We start from the raw sequence: 10685 nt of genomic DNA, 5'->3' as shown, positions 1-10685 counted from the left end.
AGCCCTGGCCCTGCCAGCAGTTAGACATCAGAAACACCTTTACAAACCTGACCTTGAGTGCAATCCAGACACGACATTTAATCTCACTGCGGCCCTGGGAGGAAAGCAGTATCATCTCCCTCCCATCAGATAGGAGTACCAAGACAGAGACTAGTAGTAGTTCAGGCTCTGGTAGAGAATAAAACCAAGTGTTCCCAGTTTTTATCCTACCAGTTGGCAACGAAGTCACTGAACTTACCTCAAACACAACAGTGTCTTTGGAGACACCCTATTGAACCACAGCCCAGCCTGAGGAGAATGGCACAGGGACACAGGAGCTCAGTCTTGGGGAGATGACTCAGGACTGCAAATGCAAAGACTTTAAGATACAAGGAACAAAAATTTATGGTGTTGGCATCCTTTCCCAGCCCAGACTTCAAAGCTCATCTGTTAGAATTTGACTTGTGCCCCTGCCTGCTGCATTGCTTGTACTTTATGCAGCTCTAGGTGAAAAGTTGTCACATTTCTGTTCCTTCCATTACAGACAGCATCTATGTTTAAAATGAGCAAGCCAGGGAGTGTACTCTTGGTGAGTCTCCATACCACAGGACTTGGCATGGATTTTTTCCAGGATCTGGCCTCTGTTGGGAACTCCTCTTCAAATACCTTTAGTCATGCATTAAAAATATCAGCATGATATGGAAGAGGATGTGGACATGCAATATATTTTCCAGATGAAACTGTACAGAAAGCAATGTTGGGTTGACTCCAGCATACCAACAGAAAAAAGGGGAAATACTTATTACAAAAATAAGTGAACTGCACCATTTTCCCACCAAAGACAGGGATTGTCAACTTTGCAGCCAAAAGCATCACCTCTGGCACTACTAGACACAAGCCTGTTGTCATAGTTTATAATATCTGTGAGAAGATGCTTTTTTCGGACATGTTTCATGTCAATACATAATTTGGCATTCCTTGGAACTAGAGACTAACTGGGGCACTGACACAACAGAAACAGACTGCATGATGACAGTCCATTCCACTTACAGTAATTTATAATTCATTTCCAAAAAAAGGTTTCTAATTTCTTCTTACCATTTCAAAAACATCTTTGTGATAGAGCTATTTACTCAAATATCCATCATTACTTTGCATACCACTTTATTTAAATAACATGTAGTGCATTTAAGGTTATGCTACTATATAAAATAATTCTTACTGATGCGTGAAAAAAATAAATCTCAGGTATGCTTAGTCTGCCTTTCTTCCCCTTTTGCTCTCACTTTACAGATCCTGTAGCAAACAGGGTTGCCAGAAGAGCTGATCATGGAAACATCACTGTTTGAGGGAATACCATGCACTTTATGGAGAAAATATTTAAACTCAAATATTGTCATCTGCAGAGCAATTTCACATCTGAGAGTTACCCAGCCAGAAAAGTTGCAATATCAGAACTTGCACACACAAACAAAACTGAAACAAGTCAGATTTCTCAGATGAAACCTGTCCTCAGAAAGCCATATGGGAACTATACAAACAACGAATGTGTCAAATAGCCAAAATTATTTTATGAGAGATTTTTAAAATCTCAGCATTAACTCCATAGATGATCTGCAAGTGAGCAGCTTGACTCTCCATGGTATTGAAAACTTTTTTTTAAGTGGTAGAACTATTATTTAAATGAATGGGCACACAAGTCACTAATATAAAAACCGAATTGTTTAGAAGCAAAAAAGAGAGTTGAATATTTAATTCAGTTAGATGAAGGCCCAGAAAAACTGTCCAGTTGCATTCAAAGAGGGATGAAATGGAAATCCTTGTGAATGATGTCCCTCAGCCATCACGCTGGGGCACTACTAAAAGAGGCATCGTATTTAACACCTTTTATGATATGCCTTATGGCACAGGCCAGGGCTTCAGATCTCGCCCCAAGGCAGCGGATCAGCACAGGCACTTCCTGGCAGTCCCCAGACCCAGACAGGTGTTTCAGCATGTCAGACCTCCAGTCCTGCAGATTCACCTGCCTAACATTCTACTGTGCTTTTTTTTTAGACTGATATTTTCCTGCTGAGCCACCACATTTTGCATAAAAGCAGTGAAACAGTAAGAGGCAGCAGACAACTATTTGTCTAATGCTCCTCTTTTTGAGGAGCATGAGGTGCACTGGACCGTAAAGCAGAAGAGACATGCAAAGGCCCACACAGCATGCACGGTTCTTCACCCTTGTGTCTGACGAGGCACTTTTTGGTGAAATGAGCCATAGGCACAGCCTTGCTGGCAGCTGACACTGTGAAACCAGCCGCTCTGCATGTGATGTGCCAGCAAAAGCAAAGGTGAGGCTCAGATAACAACAGCCTCCTTACCAAAGCTGTTGCCCAAGTAACAAGGACCACTAAACACAAAGTAAAAACTTCAGAAATTACAGGCTGCTTTGGGAGGGACCTTAGATATCACCTAGTTCTAAGCCTCTGTCATGGGCAGGGACATCTTTCTCTAGACCAGGTTGCTCAAAACCCCATTGATCCTGGCCTTGAACACTTACAGGGATGGTGCATCCACAGCTTCTCTGGACAACCTGCTCCAGTGCCACATTACCCTCACAGTGAAGAGTTTTTCCCTAATATCCCATCTAAACCTATCCTGTTTCAGTTTAATGTTATTCCCCTTTGTCCTAGCCCTACACAGAATCAGTCAGGTTGCAAAAGACCTCCAAAATCATCAAATCCAATCTTAGATCTAACCATCGTGCTTACTAGACCATGGCACTAAATGCCACATCCAGTCTCAACTTAAAAACCTCCATTGTAAAAAGTCCCTATCCAATTGTCTTGCAGGCCCCCTTTAGGTAGTGGAAGGCTGCTCCAAGGTCTCCCTAGAGCCTTCTCCAGGCTGAACTACCCTAACTTTCTCAGCCTGTCTTCGTAGGAGAGTGTTTCAGCACTCTGATCATCTATCTTCATGAGCCTCCTCTGGACGTACTCTGGCATGTCCAAGTTTCGTTATGATTGTTGGGGGCCTCACAGCTGGGCACAGCAGTCCAGGTGGGATTTCACATTATTTATCTATAATCAACCCTTATAAATGGTATTTGCCAACACTCAGACTCTTGCAATGTCTATTCATTTAATCCAACAGTAATATTTAAAAATCCTAGCTTAGCTAATTTTTTTCTGTCATTTACACTATAAATAGAAATATCAAGTTAGTGAGCTGACAACATGTTTGAGGTGGGTCATCCCCCTCAGCTAAAGAGACATAAATATTCTAGGGGGAAAATAATAAAAAAAAGATTTAAGTCTCCAATTATTTTCCTCCATGGACAAACCAGACACAGCAACCCCAGGCTCCCGTGTCTCAGTGCACTAGCCACACATAGCACAGACAAAGCTCTGTGCAAAGCTGTTGTGGAGCAGGCAAGGCTGTGAATGAAGGATGCTATCAGCCAGCCTGGGGTTGTGCAAGGGGGCCTTTATTTTGTGGCTGCTGCACCCACCTCAGCTGACACTTGACAGATGCACACTAAGGTAGTTGTGTGGTTGTTTCAGAGCCAGGCTCAGGGTCCTCACCAGGCATCGGGTCTCCCTGTGGAAAGCAGAAATACTCAGTAACTATGCAGTGCACCAGTAATGCCCTTTCTTCTCTGACCTTTGGTATCTAAAGCTACGAGACAATGTGACAGGGGAGTCACCCCAGATATGCAAAGCAGCTATGGTCTATTTGCCACCACTCCAGCATCAGTTTTGCCCATATCAAACCTCTCCACAGGTAAGGAGCAGGAAACAGCCATGCGGTCCCTTTCCAGGGACCCTGTGGAGAATAAGGACTCGGCCCAGGCTGCCCTTCTCCCTCGATCATGACATTCCCAGCTGTGCTGCAGCCAACCCTCTGTGTCTCCTCCTGGCAGGGAGGGTAGGCAAGTGCAATGCTGTCAGTGTCAGGATGCAGCACAAAGTCTGGCCTGATTTGCACACCAGCTGCAGCAGCTGGACACATGGAGGGCCTCTCTGCAGCCCCTCGCCTCAGCTTCAGCTCCCAGGGTTAAAAATACCTTCTTACTGCCAGGCTGGAGACAGTGTAATGAAAGCTCAATCAGGGTCATCAGTAGAGACAGAAACCCCCAGAATCCAAAAACCCTGGGGATCAGCAGCCTCAGTCCCTGGAAATAAAGGGTCAGTAAAACCCTTTGTCCAGCTGCTAAAGAAGGCACCAGCAGCTCTGTATAGACGGCACAGTGAGGAGGATGACTGCACATTCAGGCTGCTCACAACCTTTATGCAAAAGCAAGAGAAACGGTTTATTCACACAAGTCTTGGTTTTGCCATGACAGGGTGGCTTATACCAGCCACTACACAACAGTCCTTAGCAGACATCTGAAGTATTGTATGAATTACCAGTGTAGCCATCACAAACTGCACTGTCCTGACACAGAGCACAGCCCTGAGACCAGGTCAGCATCACACAGATTTTCTCAGCCTTCAGGCCAGTCCACTGGGCTGTCCAGGTCCATACCCAGGTTTCGGGGAGGCATCACCCTTCAGAAACCCTGCAAGTATGTGGGAGGATGCTGGATATTCTTCCCAGAGGGGAAAAATCCCTGCCCTTCTTTCCTAAGTATCCTGTAACAGAGAAGAGAGACAGGCAATGCCCCAGAAGTGCAGAGTGGCAAACGCACTACATATCTCCCTATTCTCCATCTTCAAACCTCTCTCTGTTACCAGCTAACCTGGCTGGCACCATCACCTTCTACCTCACAGGTGCCTACATTTCTTTCAGGAGAGTGGTGCTATTAGCAGGCTTGAAAACTGCTGTTCCACAGGACATTTAGAGGCTCAGTAAAAGCAGACTTCAACAAAATAAAAACCTATTCCACCTAATCCAAGTGCCTAAAAATAGGGTAGAAAAACTGCTCTGCTGCGATAAACCTACATGCACCACAGCCACTGAGCTGAAAACTTCAACCATTATTATTAATAGAAGATGGTGAAAAGTAACATTCAGAACTCAGACAGAACAGGTATAAAGTTAGCACAGAGCTCCTGTCAGCCCATGGACTGCCCAGTTTTCAGTTCACCTGAAATGCAAAGCCAGCACATAATGCAATCACCAAAATGCTGAAGGAGGCTCTTACCAGTCCAAACCTCTGGGACTCTGCCCTACCACCAGGGAAGCCTCCTCAGAGGAGAGGCCTCATCTCATGCCAAAAACTCCTTGCCTTCACAAAAGGGACTTAGCAGTGCAAACCTTGACAGTCTGTATTTAGTTGCTAACAGTTTTGGACCTGATAGTTTCCATGAGAACTATTTTTGGAAAAAAACTCAAGGCAGTTTGCATGCTTCCTTATTCCAGGATTTGACAAATGCTAAAGAGCCCTCTGCCCTCCAATCTCCTTTTTGATGCACCGTAATGAACTATTTAACAGACATTCAGGATGAAGTTAGAGATAAATGAAGTTATGGAACCAGCTTATTTGCAGTCAACAATAGTCAGGTCAGCCAGTTACAGCGGTCATTTTGGTCATCAGATCAACAGCAAAATCCCTTTGGTAGTTCTCTCACAGAACCCACAACAGAAGGAAAACTCCCAAGTGATCTCCTTCACATCTAGTTATGTTCTCAGCTGGAGTGTTCTCAGTTTAAGCAGATTATTTCAGAGAGAAAGTAATATGTGCATGAACCCTGCAAGAGCCCTCTGGACTGTCCGTGCAGGACACAACAGCTGCCTTATAGATGGGTACAGACAGCATCTAAGAGAAACACTTCACAGAATCAAGGACATCTTGCCTCACACTTACTATATAGAGGGTACATGTACAAAACCACCTGACACACGCATTTTCCACTGTGGCTCAACACCCGCTCCCAAATGATGGTGTAGGCAGGCCAGCAGTGTCCTTCTGGCACCAAGCCAGGGGTACCTGAGGTCACCCCCTCCCAGCCAGCAACCCTACCACCAAGCCACCATCACCTGCTGCAAAAGAAACTGCTTTATGTCTTTTTTATTTACTGTGAAAAACCAGCATGAAGTCCATCTAATCAGGGAAAATGCACACAGCTATTGTCCAAGGTTCTGCATCTTGATAACCAGCACAGACATGGAGACCTGGCAGATGTCACACATTGGGAAATGAAAGGATTTCCCTCAGTTGTTGGAAATAGTGTTATGCAAAGTTATTCTATTGTTGTCCCACAAATATCCTGGCAGAATAGATGGACACGTGGCTCCTTAGGCTGCACACTGCTGAGTAAGAGGGTGCTGTCACCACCACTGTCACAGACTGGCTGTGCACTGTGACCCATGGGCAGCGCTGCACTGCAGGACACCAGGGGCCTCATGCAGTACATGCTGCAGGGGAGGCAAAGCACACCACAACCAGCCTGCACACCAGCACCCACATGAACAGTCAGCTCTAAGGCTCTAGCTACATTTTATTTAGGTGGCTCAAACCTCAGCTGGTTGTCAGTGCATGGTCTGGATATGCCAAGTCCTCACAAGAAACATCATTTCACACAACACTGCATGATGAGGAAAACATTCCCCTTCTCCACAAATGCTTTAACATCTTCCAGAACTATAAAGCATCCAGTTGTGGATTTAAACCTCTTTAAAAAGTAAAACCTAAATATTTTTGAGCACAGGCTTCAGGCCAGGTCTGTCAGTGGCTCTGCATGTCCCTTAGCACTGCCAGAACAGACTGGGCAGCACAGAGCAGGAGCAGTGCCTGCACCTCTCAGCTCCACATTTCCACCCCTCACTTGCCTTTCAGAACCCAACCCCTGCTTTCTCACTTGTGTCAAACCCAAGCATTAGTCTGCTACTGGGTATGAGATCACAACAAGGCATTCTGAGCAGGGAACAAGTCTGGCAACTAACCCACCAAATGAAGATCAGTGTCAGAGAGTAAAGCTTCTGAGGTATCTGAAGGTCTTTTTTCCCCCAAGATCTATGGTCCATCTGCTTTGCAGCTGTCATACTACTTAGGTAAATCAATAGGAGATAGCTTCATTCATGTTCAGTAAAGAGCCAGAAAAAGTTTTTGTTCTGGGCCATAAGCTCTTATGCTACAATGTGATCATTTCTATCTGCCATCACACACTTTGCAAAACAAAAAATTGAAACAAACACTGCCTGAAAAAACTCTGTCCACAGTCATTAGGCATAAAAACTCACATCTCCCAAGTGGTCTCTCAGAGTTTAAATTAAAAATAAAATGAAATTTAAAATATAAAAACACATTCTAAGGGGAAAAATTTACCAGGGTACAATGGCAAGTGCTTTGGTAGAGCTATCACCAGAACTTTAGGGGTCTGTGCATGTACATTCAGCTTCAAACCTCATAACATCTAATGTCAGCACTCAGTAGACACACAGAGGTGCTGGGACTTGAGGGTGCTGCTAGTCCAGCTCACTTAGCTCTACAGATTTTAACTAAATTAACATTATCTTTTTCTTCCATCTTGCCACAGTCAGACCTTGCCCACTCCTGGTAAATTTTTTCAACATTTTTAGTTATTGGCATTTTTGACTGTTTCAGTAGGGCTGGCTCCAAGCACCTCTGTGGACCATGACTTTGCTATGAATAAAAGCAGTCTCCAGCAATAGTGTTTGAAGGTGGTAGAAGAATGAAATAGACAAGGACTGCTGCCTGCAGCCAGATCCACTGCTAGCTTTTCCACCTGTAGAGTTGAGTTACTATGGGGCAGAGAGGAGGACTGGATTTGGGGCACTCACACCACCCTTGTCACTCAGCCTGGCACCCAACCGTGGGAAGCTGAACAGGATTAGAAGCTGCAGGTGCTTCCCTATTGAAATTTCTCTTACAACCACTAATTCTCTTCAGGTCAACATTTCTCTTCTTACCTTGCAGTTACCTACTCATTTAAAGCTAGAAATGAGAGAAAGACACATGCTTACTCCCACCTTCCCCAAGGGCAAGGAACTCGATGCTAACCCATGCAGGGCTAGGTGTGGTTATAAACATAGACCCCAGTGACCTCTGGACAAACCTTTACCAGCAGAAAACACTAGATGTAGAACTCCTGGCAGTGTCTGTCGTAAGCTGAATTGAGGCTGTGGACCTAAAAGTTCTTTGAACATGATTTGCAGAGGTGGGTTCAAATTCTGCAGCTATTTACAGACACACTGCAGAGGGCCTTATGCAAGAGCTGGGATCACCTCAGGTACAGAAAAGTTCCCTTGCCATGTGTTTTTATCCACATTTGCTACTGAGCCATTGCTAAGGCAGAGAGCACTGCATGGAGAGAGACACCTGCTGCCAGCCAGCCCCAGCTCTCCTCTCTGAGACTGGACCGACGAAGTCCCTACATCTGCTTGGACCTTTGCTGCCTCCACTGGGCCCTGGAAGAGTGGCCTCGGGTGACCCAGGCCACATTTGCTGTTTTTCCCCAGATAGACAGACAAAGGCAATGGAAGATGTAACATGTTTTGCACATTTGCCCAATGTAATTAGGAAGAAGCTCTTAGCAGAGGGGCTGCATTGTCACCCTCAGTTGGAGCCAGCTAAGCTGATTTGTCCAGGCTTGCAAACTTCCCCTTTCACAGGCCAGTGACTATGGTCAAAGAACAAACTGACAAGGTCCCATCTTAGTCCCAGCTGCCAACAGGTCCACCCCCTCCACCTGCCCTACAAGGAGATGGGAAGTTATGAAGACTGTTGGATTTCTTTCTCTCTGTTCGACAACCAGGTCCATGCTGCAGGAGCTTCCAGGCTCCCTCATTCTCATGGGCTGGGCTGGAAGTGTCCTGCTCCAGCTTGACTTGCCAAGAGGCTAAAACGTCCATGCCAGCACTAAAGGCCTCTTTTTGCAAAATACAGACTATACAAACACCAGAGTACCCATTACTTACTGTGGCCCAAGGAAACAGACTTGCACTCTGGTAAGCACAGAGTGCTCACCATGAGGCACGAAAGGAGCATCAGCTCAGCAAACACAGGATGCTCCATCCTTGGTCACTGCAAGCTTGCTGAGGGAGGTTTGTATGAACAATAACACAAAAACAAAAAACAAACAAAAATATAAAAGAAAAAAGAAAAAAAAAGAAAAAGGGAGGGGGCAGGGGGGAAGAAAAGAAAAAGCTCTCTTCCCGCCAAAAATTATGCGGCAGCAGGTCCACAGAGTGTCTGCCAGATGACCCGCTTGTCACACTCATAATTGCTTCCCATCTGGTGTCTGGATCACACAAAGCCTGGCCGTTTGCCAGCGCAGGACGACGCACAAACTGGCCTACTTCTGGTGACACGGGCCCTCCAGACACCGCTGATCCCTGTTTCCGTATGGCTGAGGAGAACGTGCCATTCATTTGTAAATTGCCAGCGGCTGATTTATCCGCCTGCTCGACCCCGCTCAGCCCGGGGGAGGCGCGTCCCTTCACTTGGCTGCGGCGCAGCCCCGGCGAGTGCCCCGGGCACGGGGTGGCCACAGACACACACCTGCAGCGGGGGATGCCGGCGAACAGGGCAGTGTCCGCACACACGCCACTCAGCTTTCAGATGAGGGCATCAAGCCATCTCGTCCCCGTGGAAACGCATCCCCACCTGCTCCGATTTCTAAAGCTGCTCTCCAAACTCCTGTCTCTCCACCCAAGGGGTATGCACAGCTCATGTTGTTCACCTAGCTCCTATAAAGGCTCCTGAGACACTTTGTATCGCTGCTTATGACCACAGTCTTTCAATGAGCAGTTTTCTCTGAGCTTTTTGGCTTGTTTTGTCTGCTTTATGGATTTGCTCTATTAATTAGTTTTAATTATTTTTTTATTTAAGGCCTACTGGTGCAAGAACTTGATACCCTGACAAAGCTGAGCAAATATTCCTTAAGCTATGGGACAGACCATTTCAAAGCAGAGTGTACAACACACTCTAAAGTTCTGTTGGTTGTGCAACTGCCAAACATCACTTTCACAAGGGGGAACTGTGACCAACAAAATGGCCAATGGTGGGCAAGGAAGTAAATACTGACTAAGCAGAATTCTCCCTCCCCAAAAGAGAAAAGCACCTTTTCCCATCAAACTGTGACACAGATCTAGACACAAATGTACATCACTGCCAGCCACACACAGCCCACTCCCATCTTTCTTGTGCTGAGGCCATTAACATCCATCTTCTTTGTATCAGAGGGTGTGGTGACACAGCAAAGTAGAAGTCAGGTAAATAATCCAGAGGACTCTAAAAATAAACCCAAATTAGAACCCAAAACTTCTGTGAAAGAATAGTAGCAGGTAGACGCAACTTCCATTGCAATAGCAACTGCATCACCGGGGTGACACAACCCAACAGCAGGCACCATCAGAGGACTCCTTTCAGTTTTGTTCTTCACCAAAATACCACACACAGCAATGAAGCAGTAGAGAAAATGAAATTACAAAAGAAACCCACACCACCAACAAAAGCTGTTATTGAAGAACGCCATATTGCACATCTCTTGTTCCAGATGCAAACAGAAACTGCACTACTGAGGTTTCTTCATAATCGTTAAAGTGATATAGGGGGTATGACCACTTGGATTCACTTCATACAGAAATTTAAGATTGTATATAAATGTCCAAAGCTTACCTGTTCCTCCAAAACATCGTGCTAGAACTACAAGGATCCCATTGTTCCCTTCAAGCTGCAGGGCAACAATCCAACCCACTCAAGGGATAAGCTGACTCTCTCCAGGGGAAGCCACACAGACCAGTATGCTGCAGCT

This window comes from Pithys albifrons, chromosome 4, assembly GCF_047495875.1.
Source record: "Pithys albifrons albifrons isolate INPA30051 chromosome 4, PitAlb_v1, whole genome shotgun sequence".
Classification (NCBI taxonomy): domain Eukaryota; kingdom Metazoa; phylum Chordata; class Aves; order Passeriformes; family Thamnophilidae; genus Pithys; species Pithys albifrons.
Note: the sequence above shows the minus strand (reverse complement) of the source record.